Consider the following 18,670-nt stretch of genomic DNA (forward strand, 5'->3'; position numbering starts at 1 on the left):
AGGGGCTAATAATTTTGTCCCAAAAATTGTTTTTAAAAAATTCAATACTGCTTTTATTCTAGCTGAAATAAAACAAATAAGACTTTTTCTAGAAGAAAAAATATCAGACATACTGTGAAAATTTCCTCGCTCTGTCAAACATAATTTGGGAAATATTTAAAAAAGAAAAAAAAAATCAAGAGGGGGCTAATAATTCTGACTTCAACTGTACATACATACATACATGTAGTTAAAGTCAGAACTATTAACCCCCTAGTTAATGAGTTTTTCAACACATTTCTAAACAGAATAGTTTTAATAACTCATTTCTAATAACTTGTTTCTTTTATCTTTGTCATCTTTTCATGATGACAGTAAAAAGGTTTCACTAGATATTTTCAAGGACACTTTTATACAGCTTACATTGACATTTAAAGGCTTAACTAGGTTAATTAGGTTAACTAGGCAGGTTAGAGTAATTAGGCAAGTTATTATATAATGATGGTTTGTTCTGTAGACTATCGAGAAAACAATATAGCTTAAAGGGGCTAAATTAAGATTAAGGTACATTTAGAATCCACATTTTCAGTATTCTTAAACATCGGTAGTTTTTATTTTGATGACCAAACTAGGCCTTTAATATAATCAATGTGTTTATCTCTCTCTTTTTTCTTCTTTCATAGATTCTGGCTACTAAAATCTGCTGAAAATATTTGGTTGTGTAATTTTTGGTGATGTGATGCATTGGCACTGCTTAAAAAAAAGTTAGACAGTCATATATTCTCAATTGATATCATTATGATTTTAGCTCTTAAGCTGAGTTGACATCATACTTAGATTGAAGCCTTTACATAAAGCAAGAGTCTGTTTGACAAACTAATTGACAGTTTAATTCATGGCATACAGTAAAACCAGGTGACAGTAAAATGTACCACTACGGAACGGTGAGTTTTTATCAATTTGCACACATTATGATGCTTCACGACTGCTGCGCTGATGCTGCAGTATAGCAGCGTGTCTCAAATGACTGATGGCTAATCGCCAAGCAATAATGAATGCACGAGAAACCAAGCGTGTTTAGCTCAGGAAAACTGCACTGCGCCATTATGGGATGCATTCCTGTCCGAATTAACGTGCACAACTTAATTGGCTCAGTTCATCAGAGGAATGAACCTAATTGGTTGACAGGTCGAAAGATGGATGATCAGGGATAGGAAAACAATAACGGTGGTGGGAATGTTGAGACGATAGGTGGGAGATATGAAGCACAGTACACAGTGTGTGTATCGCTCAATCCATCTCTCAATGGGTGCTGAAGTCGCTCTTTTCTTATGTTCAATCTAGGCTATATTTACATCCCATAGATTGGCCACTTTGTGTGTCATGCATAAAAACTGAAGCATTATAATTAATGTATGCATTATTATAGTATGGGGGAGGTGTTTGGTTAAGGGTGTCTGGGCAGAGTTGTTAATTGCAGCCTGCGGATCTGTAGATTCACTCGAGCCTGTGGAGAAATTAAGTACAGATCTGCTCAAATCTTACAAAGTATTTGCTGAATATGCAAGAGGTTTGTTGTACTGCATCAATAAAACAAGAAGTGATGCTCAATATGTTATTTGCCGTATCAGTACTGACTTATAAATCCTCATTTTAAGGTTAATTTTTATGGAGAATATACTGTATACATGACCAACTGAAAATGTGTTTTGATTGGTGCCTTTCTGTGACATGGCACTGCATGGCATTTATAAAGAAAATATTGATTGAATGGAGGATTTTAGAAATGCAATGGGTACAATTGATTTCTGGTATGAAATAAAGATCTATATATTCTTAAGTATTTTTCCTTGAACAGCTGAACTTTGGGCTTTTTTACTGTTATTTTTTCAGTATAGTCTGTATATTTGAATGCTAAATGTAATATTGAGATTGTTACGAACCCCTGATGTTAGTCTAGGGGGTTGTGGGGTTTGACATTTGATTAATTAAATATATATTTATATAAACAGTGAATGAGTGCAAAAGACAACCAAAGTAATGCCAAAAATGTGTGCTTTTGTTTACAATTCCCAAAAGTGAAAAACAACAACGAATAATCAAAACTAAAGCAAAAGTAAGTAAGGCTAAAATATACTATTTACAATATATACACAACACTGAGACAAATAAAGACGGGAAAAAACAAGAGAGCTGGCAGAAAGGACGCGGGCGGCGCTAAAGAAATGAAAAGAACAAAACCCAAACTAAATCTAACTCCCCAGAAGCATCTAGCTAACTAACTATGTGAACACAGTATAATTAACACGCGAAGATCTTCCGAGTCCTAACTATCTACTCTATCTAACTATCCAAAAAGTACAAGGAGTGGCGCTCGCCCCTAACCCTAACAACAAAACACACAGTTAGACGGGGTTTTCTAAACGCACGCAATGAATACAAACAAGCGACAAAAGCAGAGAAAGAGAAAAAAAAGCAAGGGACTAGCGCAGGGATGGGCAAACTTGATCCTCGAGGGCCGGTGTCCCTGCAGAGTTTTGTTCCAACACTAGTCAAACACACCTGAACAAGCTAATCAGTGTCTTCAAGATCACTAGAATCTATAAGCAGGTGTGTTTGATTAGAGTAGGAGCTAAACTGTGCAGGACACCGGCCCTCCAGGACCGAGTTTGCCCACCCCTAGACTAGCGAGTGGTCTGACGCGCGCTTTTATGACAGGTGGTCTTTGCTTATTGGATGTGACGTAAGAGTGACGTAACTGGGGGGAATGACTGACAGCTGAATGGACCAATGAACGGAACCTGAGAATACATGAAAGCAAATATGGGAGAACAGAGCGAGAGAGAGAGAGAAAGGGATAAAAAACAGAGAAACAGAGCACAAATAACACAAATACATAACAGAGATATATAATTTTTGTAAGTGAGGTCAACTGAGATACTGTTCACATCCACTCACTAGCCACACCATACTAGTACCGAATTGGACCCTTTTGCCTTCAGAACTGTCCTAATACTTCATGGCATAGATTTAACAAGTTACTGGAAATATTCCTCTGAGATTTTGGTCTATATTGACATGATAGCATCATGCAGTTGCTGCAAATTTTTCAGCTGCACATCCATGATCCAAATCTCCCATTCCACCACATCCCAAAGGTGCTGTATTGGATTGAGATTGATTGTAGAAACCGTTTGTGTACAGTGAACTCATTGTTATTGTCACGATTAAGACGAGATCTCCAGTCTGAGATGATTCACGCTTTATGACATAAGTTGTGCTCCGTTTTAACACATTTCTACTGACAGGAAGTTTAGCTGCAGAGCTCAAGTTAAGTTTAGACATTCTGGTCTTTGTATCTCTATCAGCTCCATCTACTTCTGCAAAAATGCTTCATTAGTATGCAAAACGTATCTTACTTGAGAAAAAGTTTGGTTAATATATATCACTTAAAGCAATTCAAATACAATTGTTTAATTGTTTAACTTTCTTTTATTTAAATGTTAAATTATTTATTGCAAATCAGGAACAGCAAAGTACAGTCACCTCCATTTAACACATTTTACTTAATTCCAATAATATACACAGGTTTTCTTGGAACACTGGTATTTCAAAGAATGTAAAGAGCCCTGCGGATACTTGAGCCATGTGATTCAACATTAATTAATACAATATTTTATTCAATTAAAATAAAAAGCACATTCATATGTCCTGTTCAAATTCAAATGCATTTATATAGTTACTGTATTGGAGAATGAAACCAGCCTCTAATAGCAGAAAAAAAATCATAAGCACTCATGTTAGAAGTGCAGATGTTGTGTAAAATCTACCACCCACTCACCGGCTGCTGGTTAAACACACGTGTGCATTGCAGCCCTCGACTCTCAATTTCTCTCTTTTTATGTGTCGGCACACATAGAATTGACTGTTGTATTCTTCTCAGGCGTTCAGTTCTCACATTCACCATTAGCATGGCTTCACTCTAGATTAAATCTGCATGATGTGATTTAAATTATTCTGATGAGCTTTGATTGTAATTTCTGTTGAATTGTCATAAAGAGTGTTGAACCAACACTCAAGATTTTATACTCATTTAAATCAATACACTGCAATAAATATGATAAATCCAGCATGATTTATGTTACTATAATGTATTAAATGAGGTTAACAATGTTTTAACTTAAATAAGGGTGTGCTCTCCAACAGAAAGCAGATAAGACAAAAACAGAAGCCAAATAATAAACAAGTTAATAACAGGATGAGAATGTGGTAAAATCTGAAAACATTGTAAAAATCAGGAGATGGCTTTTCTTTTTCTAGATTGCTTTTGAAAACTGTTGGATGGGTTTAGGGAAGTGGGTGGTTGTGCTTTTAAAAACACTATTGGTTGGGTTTAAAGAAGGAGGAGGGGGGTCAGTCGATTGGTCAGTCAGTCGATCGTTCATTCGTCTGTTTGTTCGTTTGTTCAATCGTTTGTTCGTCTGATCGTTCATGCGTCTGTTCGTTTGCTCATCTATCCATTTGCCCGTCCGTCCGTCAGTCCATCCATTCATTTGTCTATACCAGGGGTTTTCAAAGTCTAAAACAGTGGGCCTCCCTTTTGACACAACTTATCCATTGGCGCCCCCCTCCTCCCAAACACGCACACACACACACACACACACATACATATATAAAGACACAGACAGATGTCAGACTGTTAACTCACTTTTATCATCATTTGCATGAAAGTGCAATTATTTACAGAGTAATAACAAGTATTTTAATATAACGTTTTTAAAACTAGGATGATGGTTAATATAAATAGAACAGATCCAAGAACTGTTCATCCCAGTCAAAACAGTCGAAGTTTAGCGGGTCTCATGCTGTCATTAGCCAAAATATCTTGACAAACCACACTTAAAGGTCGTGGTTCATCAGCTGGTCCTGTCCACGTAAATCCTAAACTCAAATACTGATCGTCATATCGTCGTCTTTTGGGTTTAAGCCCTGAACTTGAAGGCTTTGAATCGGGGGGTCTTAGAAACCGATCCATTGCAGGCACGTGCACACATAGGGCTCAACCTGTGCAGTGCACATGCCCTTTTTAGTCCTGTATAGAAAGTGCCCTTCCAAAATGATCAAAAGTGCCCCCACGACGCGGCACACCCTCGGTCCCGCCCTTCAGTAGGCGCGCGACAACACCACTCTTGAGCGTGCGCGCGACAACACAGCTGATCAGAACGCGCGCGACAGACTTGCCAAACAGAAGAGAATTCACAGCTATGGCCTTCTGGGTAAAAAAGGTTTTCTTGTTTTTGACGTATTATTTTTTTTAGCTTTGTTTAATTAAAACGTTTAAATATAATAAAAAATACATATAATAATTAAACTTAATAATTATATTTTTATTATATATTTTTCTCGCGCCTCCAGGGGAGGTGCACCTCACACTTTGAAAACCCCTGGTCTATACCATCCGATCCTTCCTTGCTTTGTTCCTTCATTCTTTCCTTCCTTCCTTTCTTCATTCCTTTCTTTGTTCCTTTCTTTCTTCGTTCCTTTCTTCCTTCCTTCCTTCCTTCATTCATTTGTTCATTTGTCCGTTGATTTGTTGATGTTCATTCATTCATTTATTCGTTCATTATCAACAACAAGAGAAATACATATTCATTATTTACAAAAGACACATTTTAAAATGTAACCATATGTAAGCAAATGTTAAATAAAATTGCAATAAAATTGCTTTTTAAAATCCATTTTACACATAAACCAAATTAGGATGTCTTGCTTTTGATCCATTAATAAAATAATATATAAATCAATTTTTTATGAACTGCATGCTGTGCTAAAGTATAGCTAAACTAAAGCACTATAAGACAAACATAAGCCCCTTCCTAGTTTCAACTTTGAAATATGACAGGCCCGCCTATTCACTTTGAAGCTCATAAAGTTGTATAATGTACATAGATGAAATATATTTTTAAGTCTTTTGTAGTTTAGTAATTGCATTAAGCCGTAGCAAGTTTCAACTGAATGATTTATAGAACCTAATTCTAGAGAAGTTTCTTTTAAGATCAACTCATTCTTTAAGTCTTTTTTCTCTCTCATCTCTTTGTTTTTGTCTTGAAGCCTGTGACCTTGTTCAGATCTTCAGAGAGCAGCAGGCTAAAGAGCTTTGCAAAAGGGCCTGCCGAACAATAAATGGGCTGTTTTGTTTGTGGAATCTTCCTTGAATCTTTAGTTACTGAAATAATTGTTAAAGTGCATGCTCTTTCTTGTAAGCTGCTTTACTCAGAACTGTTTGCCAAGAAAAAACCCGTAGAAGCGCCGGCCAGTTCTGGGCCTCTTTTTTAATTCCTTCAGAGTCTTTAAAATATTGCTTTATCAGTACTGCAGCAATTGGCTACCATTTTACAGACCGTTGGATCTTTGTTTTGTACTTTCTGTGGTTATTTGTGAGGGGGGAAATGTGGTGAGTGTATGAGAAATACTGCATGCTTTTTTTTAAATTGCCTATTAAGTTCGACAACAATTTGAAAGATTGGATTATGATTTGCAAGAGAGAGACCTTTAAACCCAAGAATCGTCAAAAGAGCAGAATCTGTACTGAATTCAGAACTGCCTTACATGTCTCGAATTTTAAACGTCATTTGACATTGTAGGACCGCTTGGGATGTTAAAGCCTGTTCACACCAAGAATAATATATCTGCACTCTTACCAATGTGCAATAGTATTCTGAGTTTTGTCATCTGATGTTTTAAATGTTTAAGCTCATTAAAAACAGACCGATTCTGATTGGCTCTCAATGGCTTTTATCATGTATCAGCTTTCCATTGAAATGAAAATAAAAAAAAAGTAGGGATTGTTCACACAAATTAAATTCAAAATAAATTTACCCATACTCCATTTGTTTGAAACCAGTTTGAGTTTCCTCTATTAAACACAAATATTATATACTGAAGAATGTTGGAAAAAAAGCGGTTGATGGAAAAACACCAAGATGGGGGGTGGCACGGTGGCGCTGTGGCGCAGTGGTAGTGCTGTCGCCTCACAACAAGAAGGTTGCTGGTTCGAGCCTCGGCTGGGTCAGTTGGCATTTTCTGTGTGGAGTTTGCATGTTCCCTCTGTGTTGGTGTGGGTTTCTTTCGGGTACTCACACAGACTGCAGGTTAAGCACCCCCTGCTGGCCCCACTAACCCCAGTTCTAACAGTAACCTAGTTTTCTCATGTGATCCCCCATCCAGGTACTGGCCAGGCTCAGCCCTGCTTAGCTTCAGTGAGTAACCAGTCTTGGGCTGCTTGGGGAAATTGGCCATAAGAGTGATGTCAGAAGATTGGTTATAAATACTATGAGTTCAGACATACTACTCGGCTCACATGATAAATATATGTTGTCTGTATAAAATGAAGGAATGCATGTTCATAAGCATTGTATCTCTGTATTATTATAATTATAGGATTGTTCTTTATATAAAGGAAGCAAAAACGTTTAATTTATGAGCCAGCTGCATCACCAAACAAACCATGTAACATTTTTTTTTTTCATCTGTGCAACACAAAAGACGTGTGTTGTATGGGAAAAAACGATTAAAACTTCTCTGTTCCACTGAAGATAGAAACACCTGCAGATTTTGAACAGCATGAGGGGGAATGAATAAATCATAGCAGAACATACTTCCTCCTTTTTTCTTCTTTTCACAGAAAGTTGGAGTTTTCTCTCTTTTTATATATTCACACATATGAAAAAAAAATCACAGGAGAGAGAGCTAGTAACACAAGAAGCAACATGAGCATCAGAATCTGTCGAGAATTCAGAACAGCTTTCCTCTTTCATGTCCTGCACCTGTGCTGAATTTAACCCATGCCATCTGCCAATGGGTTCAGAATCAGAAAGAGCTTTATTGGCATGTTTGCTTGCACACATAAGGAATTTGTCTTAGGCCATGTCTTCACTACATGGAGTGCCGCAAGATGTGATAAAAGGTATATTTTCCATGTTAAAGGAGTTTTTGTCTTAATCTTCTACAACGATGACACGAAATTTCTATATTAGAAACACTATCTATTTCTGTGACGTCGCAGCAGAACAACAACATACGCTACCATGACAATAATCACCTCAGGTACATATTATGTGCTTTATTCAGTGTTATATGCTACTAACGTTTATTTTTAATAACAGTTTGTGTGACATTTATTGCCATACTACTGAAAACTGCAGCAGAAACTTCACCTCAGATCTTGAAAATAAAATAACAAGCAAATGGTTCCGAAATGAAAGTTAAAACTGTGACTCGGTGCAAACCAACAACATCAGAAACTCCGTAGCCTATTGATAATGTTAAAAATGTTTGATATGTATTAATTAGATTAAAAATCTTTACCATTTGGTTTTGAATACAATGGCTAGTATATAAATATTTCTGTCATGATGCATTGCATTTGGTGCAGACAGACAAGTTCCTTATGTGTTGCTAGGACATGGAGTTAGTGATAGTAGCTTCCAAAGTACACAAAGTACAAACAAAATGCAGATATAAATAGAAGAATAAGTCCAAGTCAAATTTATGCATATAAAATATATTTTTCCAACAACAAAATTGTGGCTAGTGAAAATGGTGAGTGGCTAGTAATGTTGATAAACTACTAGCCATAGTGGCTGGTGATCAAAAAAAGTTATTGTCAAGCCTTAAAAATAATAATAATATTAATATATTTAGAGTTTGTACAGGTGCTGGAAATCCTGGAAAAAGCTTGATTTTTACTATGTTTTTAAGGTAAGAAAAGTGCTTGGATTTTGTACAAAGTGCTTGAATTTGAAATTGCAGGGCTTGAAATTTATTTACCGGTTGCACAGATTTAGGAGACATTCACACAGAATGCATATTTGCACCTAAAAACGCCAAACGCAGTGCTCAGTTTAAAACAATTGACATGTCAACTTGCTGCAGTAAACAAAGCCTGCAATGCCTGTAAATAAATAATAATAATAATAATAAGTAATATTGATAAAAGCTTACAAACTATGGTTTCCAAATTTAGTGACTGATTTTCAAAACAGTTGACATAGGAAGAGTTCATTCATTTGCAGTAAGAAAATTCTCAGACTCATAAAGATTTAATTTGTTACATGAATTTTGAATAGCAATGCATATGAAATATCATGAATGACTGGTCATGAAAGTTGAAACCCAAACAAAATCTGACTAAGCTTATTTTTTGAGATATTAACTTTAGGTAGAAAGAGACCCAACTAAAAAAAAAAAATAATTAATTCAATAACTAAACTTTTTTATATATATATTTAATTTAGTATTTTTAGCAGTTTTGGGTAAACTATCTCAATAAATATATGATCCAAGTATTCAACAGTTTAAGTTGAAATGTCATATTGTGTTTTTTAAAAATAGCACAATAGATTCAACTGTGAAAAAGTACATACAGCATTTACAGTTTAAGTCAGAATTATTAGCCCCCCTAAATTGTTAGACCACTTGTTTATAAGATTTTTTTCAACACATTTCTAAACATAATAGCTTTGTTAACTCATTTCTAATAACTGATTTATTTTATCTTTGCCATGATGACTGTAAATAATATTGTGACATTTAAAGGCTTAACTAGATTAATTAGGTTAACTAGGCAGGTTTGGGTAGGCAAGTTATTGTATAATGATGGTTTGTTCTGTAGGTTATTGAGAAAAATATAGCTTAAAGGGGCTAATAATGTTGTCCATAAAATGGTGTTTAAAAAATTTAAAACTGCTTTTATTCTTGCAGAAATAATACAAATAAGAAAAAATAGTATCAGACATACTGTGAAAATTTCCTTGCTCTTTTAAACAAAATTTGAATAATATTTAAAAAAATAAGAAACCAATTCAAAGTAGGCTAATAATTCTGATTTCAACTGTATAAATGCAATTTATCGTGGTTGTTATGTGCTGGAAAAGCAGAAACATGCACATTAAAGGTGCTGGAATTTGGAGATGGAAAAGGTGTAAGAACCCTGTATATTTTTCTTTTAATCTTCAAAAAACAATCAAATTTTGTGATGTAACTATTGCGGATAAACACATTACGATATAACGATAGATCTCTCAGCCCTAATAAAGAGTACAATATTAATATGTGGTAACCAAAGGAAATTCAGGTGGGAAATTCCCTGAGGGAAAAAAACAACAACCTTTTTTCTTGTGTCTGGCTGTTTTGGTGCACAGTGTTCTCTAGCGCCACCCAGAGGGCAACAGTTCAAAGAGAAAATGGGCTGGGTGTGAGAAGTCCAGAGTGATTTTCTGAGCCCATTTCCTCACTCTGAGGTGTAGAGGTCTTGGAGGTGGGACAGGGGGGTCACCAATAAGTGCAGTCCTTTCTGTCTGCTGTAGTCTACTGATATCTAGTTTGGAGTTCTATAGAAGAGCACAGGACGGACTCACTGACAGCTTCAACAGCTCCTTAAATCGTCACACAGCATCATTTGGAACCAGATAAACATGCAACAACCATCGGCATTAACCTGCGCTGCAGAATTTGGCAGACAAATGCGCTCTGTTTTTAAGCAGTCCCATCGGTGCGTCATGCACACGCGTGCTCACGTACGTGCGCACACTCACCGGCTCGCCCTAGGCAGGTGACCTATTTTCTGCAGCCGGTGGAGGGAGCGCTGCATCGGAGGGAGAGATGGTCTTTTCTATGGGTCGGTCCATTCATGGCTGGCTCAGGATTGTGGATTAATTACCCCGTGTGGGAACCAGAGCCGACTCTGTAAGCGAGACACTTCAGCCTCCGCTGGCATCAATAATGCATTTTTCTGTCTCTCCATTTAATTTGCACACAAGCCACCAGCTCACGTCACCAGCTCTTTTAAGGCTGGGACATCCGATATGAAGGGAAAGAGCCACGATATACACTATACCCCCGACGTAAACACACACGCATATACTCTCCCTCTTGACCCCCCGTCCCTTCCCTTCCTCTGCCGGCTGACAAATTGATTCTTTCTTAATGTGCTCCTGCTGCGAATGCATTAAGAAAAGGAAAAGGGGAAAAAAAAAAAAACTGAATGAGGAGTTTAGATTCCACCAACGGAAACGAACAAGACCAGACTACTTTTTTTATTTTTATTATTATTAATTCCACATTGAACTTTTGATGCACTTCAGAGAAACTTTTGCAGAAAAAGGTCTTCAATTGTAATGGATTACAATGCTTGCGCTTGCCATTGAGTGACCAGCCATGATTGACCTGTTAGGAGTCGAGGAACCGCGTGGATACGACAGAGGTGGGTCATCTGATACAGCCAGGTCTGTCTGGGTCACTGCATTTAGAAAAGAGGAAGCGATGGAGACTATAGAACCTATAGCTGATTAGCTTGTGGTTTGTCTGTCTGCCAGTTGCGTAATCCTGTTGTTCTTGTAGCAAATGCATGGTTAAAGTGATCAACTGAGGCGCAGGTCATTGATGTCTAAAGAGTTGGGTCTTTAACCGTACTCCATTGTGTTATTATAAATTAATAGTGGACATGAATTAATAATGAATTAATAATTATTAAAAGGATGAATGGATCTACTTAGTGGACTCAGTAGGTGCCTTAAGGGCATGACTGGAGGTGATGTATGATGATTAGTGCATTGTCATGTTATCATATTAAGTGCTTTTACAGGATTAAGTATGTTCAAATTTGCTCTAATGACTATATGAATATGAGTGCGAACACTGTAAAAAAATTTTGGGTTCCCCACAATCAATTTGTGTTAGGACAACATGAAGGAATCAAGTTTTTTTTTATTTGTTTTTTCAAATGTAAGTGGATTGAACAATTAAGTTGTCTCCCAAAAAAAGAATTGTGTTGTTTCAGCTCATTTTAAATAAGCAGTTTCAACAAAAAGCAAACCATTTTTTTTTTTGAGTAAAGGTGTATTCTCCATATGCATTTGAACACAACTTATTTGATTAACACAACACTTTTATGAAGAGTTAGGTATTTTTAAAGCTATTATTTTAAGCTAGGTAGTAAGTGGTGCAAATGAAAGAAGTTCTGCCAACCTTTTTACACTTCCAACTTTCTTTAATACGTAACGTTGCTGTTTGAGTGTAAAACAGATCTGCAAAGGGAATATTTTCTGTTTCAGTAAGCACAGCTACTGATCTGTGTACCTATGTGTCTTCTTTCCAATGATACCTAAATTGTGTTTGTAGCTTACTAGAGTCAATAACTGACATTATTTAAAGTTAGGAAGGTGTAAATCCCCAAAAGTGAGTGCTGACTTATATGTTTAACCCTGGTGCTCTTAATGCAATCTTAAAGTCTTGAATTTTTGTAGTAATAGTAATAATATTAATAATGATAGCAATATAGGGGCGGTGCGGTGGTGCAGTGGGTAGCGCTGTCGCCTAAATTGTCCTTAGTGTATGTGTGTGAATGAGTGTGTATGGATGTTTCCTAGTACTGGGTTGCAGCTGGACAAGCCACCACTACGTAAAGCATATGCTGGATACGTTGGCAGTTCATTCCGCTGTGGCGACTTCTGATGAATAAAAGGGCTAAGCCGAAAAGAAAATGAATAAATTAATAGTAATAATAATAAGAAGAAGAAGAAGAAAAAGAAGAAAAACAACAACAACAACAACAACAACAACAACAACAACAACTGTTGTTATTATTATTGTATGTTATTATTGTTATTAATTTTATTATTATTATTATTATTATTATTATTATTATTATTATTATTATGCATAATATTAATACTTTCTATTATTAATACTTTCTATTAATAATAATAATAATAATAATAATAATAATAATAATAATAATAATAATAATGATAATAATAATAATAATAATAGTAATAATAATAATAATAATAATAATAACAATATTCATAATAATCTTATTTATTTAGTTATGTATTTATTTATTTATTTATTTATTTATTTATTTATTTATTTGTTTGTTTGTTTTTTTTATGCCAGTGGGGGGAAATATTGTCTTTAAATATTGTCTTCTATTGTCCCAAAGTATTTATTTGTATGAACAAAAATATTTAGAATTCTTCTAAATACATTATGTTGTGTGTGACAGGAGAGTTTTCTTTTGAAGTCACCTTGTTTTCTGAAAGTGAAAGCCTAAACTTTCCTCTCATTTCACCTGCTTACACATATGAAAGCCAACGTGTCAGATGTAGGAAATAATCATTCTAAAGAGCCACACTCACCTGGTGCCACTCAGTGGTTCCACCGGACTAATCCAATGGCCATCTGGCTTTTATTTTATAAGAGAGGGACGCTTTCAGTTTTCTGGCCAAGAGAGACTTGAGCTTATCGATCTGCACTCGCACTCATCGAAAAAACAATCAGCCTTCATCAGGAGCTTCGCGTACATGTGCTATTATGACATCATCAACCTGTGCCCAGGAGAACCGCACCAATTAACCATCAACCGAGTCCTCTCTGAGCTGTGAACAAACAAGCCTAGCTTTGTACAGCAAAAAAGGCAATTTACCCAGAACTCAATGCTCTGCTTTTCAGGCGCCACAGCTGATTCTAATCTTTTCATCATCCGCACTCTTGCCAATTTCCAAGGTACCAGCTTAAAATTAATTGCTTATTAAATCAACATTAACCTTTTTGACACCATTTGCTGCCAAACCTGAATGGCTGCGTTGGAGCTGGAGAAATTACACAAACTTTTTTTTTTTACGTTCGTTTTTATCTTTCTTTTTATTGAAGCCATTTTATACACTCAACGTTGCATTTACATACTGTGTCAAACAATTCAAATGTGATAAGATGCAAACAGAACTAATCCTTATTGTGTAGTGACATTCTATGGAGTCAGAAAAGACTCAAAAGTAATTCACGCAAAAGACACGACGTACACATGCGTAGTTAAATTCACGTGCATAAAATCAAATTCATGTGCGTAAAATATTTATTTATGTTCACACAAAAAAATTCACGTCCACAAAATAAATACACATTTTCATAAGATACGTTTCACAAATGCAAAACACCATTTGCAAATGTATAAGAGTGTACAAAAAGTTTTGAATGTTTAAAACTTGTGAGTTCATCCTGAATGTGTCACGGTCGGTGAGGGGAAAAGGTGCGAGGACTCAAATGCAACAAAAGATGGTATTTATTAATTAAAAAAAACAAAAGGACAACAAAAACCACCCCGAGGGGGAAAAACATAACTATAAAACAAACAGACAAACTTGGATGGGCTGGCAAGACAAACAGGACTGGATCTCACAGGACAGGGAAATAATGATGACGAACTGGCACAGGACAGAAAACATGAGGGGATTATAAAGCAGAAGTAAATTGACACTAACAGGTGAACATGAGAAACTAATAATAAGTTAACAAGGAGGGTGAGACTAGACAATAGACGGAAGAGCGCTACACAGAGACATTGCAAGCCATGCGCTCACATAAAACGAGACTAGAACACGCAGCCAATAAGAACTCATTAACTGCGTGTTCATGACAACACAAGCAACACTGAAGCATACAACAAAAGCACGTGACCACAGTGTAAACACCGAGCCACGTGCTTTGACGAGAGACGCAAGACACGAGCACACAATAGATAAACACCTTACCGTGCGCTCACACATAAGCAATGCGCATGCTTAATCTCAGCGCCAACCAAAACTGAAACCAACTAGACGGAGGCACCGAGAATGAAGCAGCGCGATGCTGACAAAACAAACACAAACACTAGTACAAGAGCGCGGGCGTCAGAGGCATGCAGAGCCCGTGCGGCCGCATTAAGCGAGAGCGCGCAAGCTCTGCGCACACCCACGAAGGCGCGAGCACACACGGAGACACACACAATGACAGAAACAAGTGCTCGACCCAAGGAAACTCGAGGCGAGCACAACAGGACAGGACTAGACATGACTAGTGTCCGGACTCTGCTACCAAAACAAGAATGTATATGTGTGTGTGTATTTTTGAGACTCTCCTGCCAGAAGCAGGGCAACTCGTACCTTTCAGCCAATCAGATGAGAGCTGTAGTCGATGGCACCCACTCTGCGCTCCATTAAATATAAATATTACGGAATTATAGGGAATATTTTACATACTAGGCAACTAAAGCACAACAGCAGCCTGTTTACATTCATTAGATATAATCAGGGCCAGAGTAGGACTCCTTTTTAGCCCTGGAGTTTCAAACCTTAGACCGGCCCACCTCAGTTCACGACTGACTATATTAAAATAAGGTCATTTCCAATTCAGTTTCTAATTACACTATCACATCGTTTTCAAGAAAACAGCTGCTTTAGAACTTCAAATGTTCAACAACCTTACAGTTTTATTTGTCTTAATAATAAACATATTAATATGGACCTTTAAGGTACAAATGTGTACCCTTTGAAAAGAAAGCACCCCAGTGACAGCTCGCGTACTTTTATTTCTGAGAATGTAGGATTAAAAGATCTGTTGAGCTTGCTGTGATCATCAATCATCATCAAAGGAGATCAATAATGAGTTTTACAAGTTTAAAACATTTTTAAAACAGTGCATGTTTGTAAAAAATACAGTAAAAGTGCTGTAAGTCATCACAAAGCCGCATACAGTCAGTACAATTAAAAAAGAAGACGCTTTAATCCCAGTTTGTAGACTTAAATTAGGTTTATTTTGTACATTAAAATAACAGATGTCCATACTGCAGTGGATATTAATGTGTATTAAAACAGTGTGTAAAAACAGCTAAACGTGTGCAAGTACATGCGAGTAATCTTTATAACGACATTGTGTGTGACTCATCATTGCAGAAAGGCTTGAATTAACTCCACAAATATAACAAATAACCGTTGGGAAAGTTCTTACTGTAGTAAGGGAGATCTGCTTCAGTCTTCTTAATCACTGTGCTGTTTATCTACAAAAAGGCTTCAGCTTTGACACGCTTATAAAAATGGTGGGCGGGGAGAATAAATTCATTTGCATTAAAGGCACAGGCAACAAATACAGCTACATTGTTATAACAACTCAAATTTCCCAGATATAAAAAGGTATAATAAATAATCTCGTGGGTGTTTTGAGATTAAACTTTACAGACACATTCTGGAGACACAAAATAATTATATTTATTCTTGACAAGGGGGTAAAATAGATGTCCTTTAAAAAGGTTAATTGAGTTTGTATCCATCCATTGACAGCAATGAATAGAATATAATAATGCAAATATCTCTTGCTAACTTGTTAATAATTATAATAATTCACAAAAATACATTAATATATGATCAACCATGAACTAACCAGTAGAAAAAAATCCTAATGCTATCAGCACTTGCACTCTTGCTCAGTTTCCATCCCCTTTTTTATATTTTATTTCATTTTATTTTTAACTTTTTGATTCTGACAGCTCCTCAGCTCGCGTGGCCTCATGGGATAGTAAAGTGTCTGACAGATGCCTACTTCAGAATTCTGGCGGAAGCAGTACTATAGGTCATCTGGGTTTTCGACCTACTGTTTATCGGAAAACTGCTGCTTTTGACAATGCATAGTAGAGAAGTGGCTGCACATTTAGATGCAATACCGTTCGCACTTGTAGCAGGTCTAATTGATGAAAGTGCGTGTACGTGTGTGTGTTTGTGTCACTGATGATGTTAATTGACCAACAGGTCAGGGCAGCAGCGAGAATCTAATCAGTGGCAACAGCCATTTTTAATCCATTAATCTGAGCTAAACCTCCCCATCAACAACATGCTTCAAATCCGTTTATCAACACACTAACATGTGTCAACTTCCTAGGCTAATGAATGCTAAAGCCTGTAAGGCACCAAGAGCAAGAAACAAGTATTTTATGTACATACAATTAATCTGTTTCTCTCTCTGTGCTTTTCAACAACACAACTACAGTCCTAGTAAACTGATGCAAACCCACTGCAAGTCTTCTTTATGTGTTGTGCCATCTCTGTGAGGGATTGCAGGTGTAGCATGATACACCTGATGTACCGAGAGTTATGAATACGCTTGAAAATGCTGGACAGGATGCCATGCTCATCAAACTTTAAACTCCACGAGAACAAAAGGTAGAATAGAGGCATTATTCTTCATTGACAGACTGCAAGCCTCAGCAAACATCAGGCACAGAAAGAGCTTATTTATTGAGGAATATTGCATTTCAAAAAATTCCCTTCAATGCTTTTCAGCTGTCTGAAATAAACATCTTCTGGTTATATCATTATGGTACAAATTGCGAGTGGAATGCAAGATCACATCCACCAAGTGATAACAAAAATGGATTTTGCAGAGCACTCTAGAATACTGGATTTTGATTGGTCAATCATGATATTCCGGTTCCAATTATTTGCCAATTTATTAATTGTCCTTCGACTTAGTCCCTTATCCATCTGGTGTCCCCACCGTAGAATAACAGGGTTTCTGCAGGTTTCGACGAGTGAATTTAAGACTTTTTAAGACATTTTAAGACCATTATGAATTAAATTTTAGATTCAAAAAGTGCTAAAGGCTTAGGATTTTTTTCAAATGGCTCAGATGTAAGAGAATTTTATTTGACCAATCAAAAATTATTATAATTTAATACATGTATTAATATAATATTACATTAATAATAAACAATTAAAATGTTTTTTATTTTATTTCTTAGCTAAATATTTTAAATAGTGTGTAAAAACAAGCTCTAGTTGTATCCATACACTTTTTTTCCCCAACATAAACTTCCTTTAAAATACAAAAAACTATATTAAAAACTATAATAAACTAAATCTATGCACAACAATCTGTCCAGGTCAGTGTCCTCAGCAGAAAATACAACTTGGGGTTAGTCTACTTGTATAAAATAAAAACTAGTTACATGCAGATGCAATGTAACTTAACTTCAACAAACGGACCATCAGAATAAAGTGTGACCAGAACTTTTTTGTTGTATCTGGAAACTTTGTTTAAAAGGGTGATCCACAGTGTTTTTTTTTAAAGCTTGGCTGTGTTTATTAGATGCAAAGCAATGTTTGTTCATGCTTCATTTGTAGAAAATCACAATGTTCATATACAGTATCTTACTTCAATTATATACAGCTACTCAGCTAACATGAAAACGACTGTCATATTTCCTAGTTTCTCAAAAAGTCCCGCCCTCAAGAGGCTCTGATTGGTCATCTAACATTAAATTGTACATATAATAGATCAGTTTAACCAAATAAAAAAACTACTGGTTGTGGCTCATTATCCACAGCTTCATCAGTTAGAGGAGTTTTAACCGAATCCAGCACTGAAGTGAGAGAAGTTCTCCTTTGTTAAATGCTAGCTGTATATTTTAATAATTCTCTGGAACATAAATCAAATTAAATTGTAAGCACTTCTCTCTTTGTGTCATGCCGTTTGCCCAAATACAGAAACAGAAGAAGCTCTGTGAAAATAGCAGTGTTTGGATGAGCAGTGTTTGCATGGCCCATTGCTGCGCAGGGTGTATGCGCATGGTGAATGCGTGTAACCTGAAGCGTTTATAATCTTATTAACCTGGATGTATTTTTTGTAGTCTCCAAATTTGTTCACTGTAGGCTTTGCTAAGCTAACTTTGTAAAAAAATTGCTTTGAACCTTGAGCATCATGCATTCAGAGATGTTGTTTATGTTCACACAGCTACATTACACATCAAACTAAAATATGACATCATAGTGGACACCCCTTTAATTAAAGAGCTAGTAAATAATTGTGTCTAATTGTTGTTTGT

The 18,670-nt window shown here is 36.2% G+C and overlaps 1 protein-coding gene across 7 annotated transcripts in view; it reads left to right on the forward strand.

Annotated features, from left to right (window-relative positions):
- The window catches only part of si:ch211-170a17.1, an 829,907-nt gene that overhangs the window by 505,551 nt on the left and 305,686 nt on the right, over window positions 1-18,670 (forward strand). Inside the window, exon 1 of one of the 7 annotated variants that reach the window (XM_073922205.1) lies at window positions 10,273-11,242. The exons of 5 other annotated variants lie outside the window; for them this stretch is intronic. The gene's annotated coding sequence lies outside the window, so the exon portion shown is untranslated. Of the gene's footprint in view, window positions 1-10,272; window positions 11,243-18,670 lie in introns of those variants that run through there. One more of the 7 variants, XR_012389968.1, reaches the window with a different exon arrangement.

Source organism: Danio rerio, chromosome 14, assembly GCF_049306965.1.
Source record: "Danio rerio strain Tuebingen ecotype United States chromosome 14, GRCz12tu, whole genome shotgun sequence".
Taxonomy (NCBI): Eukaryota; Metazoa; Chordata; class Actinopteri; order Cypriniformes; family Danionidae; genus Danio; species Danio rerio.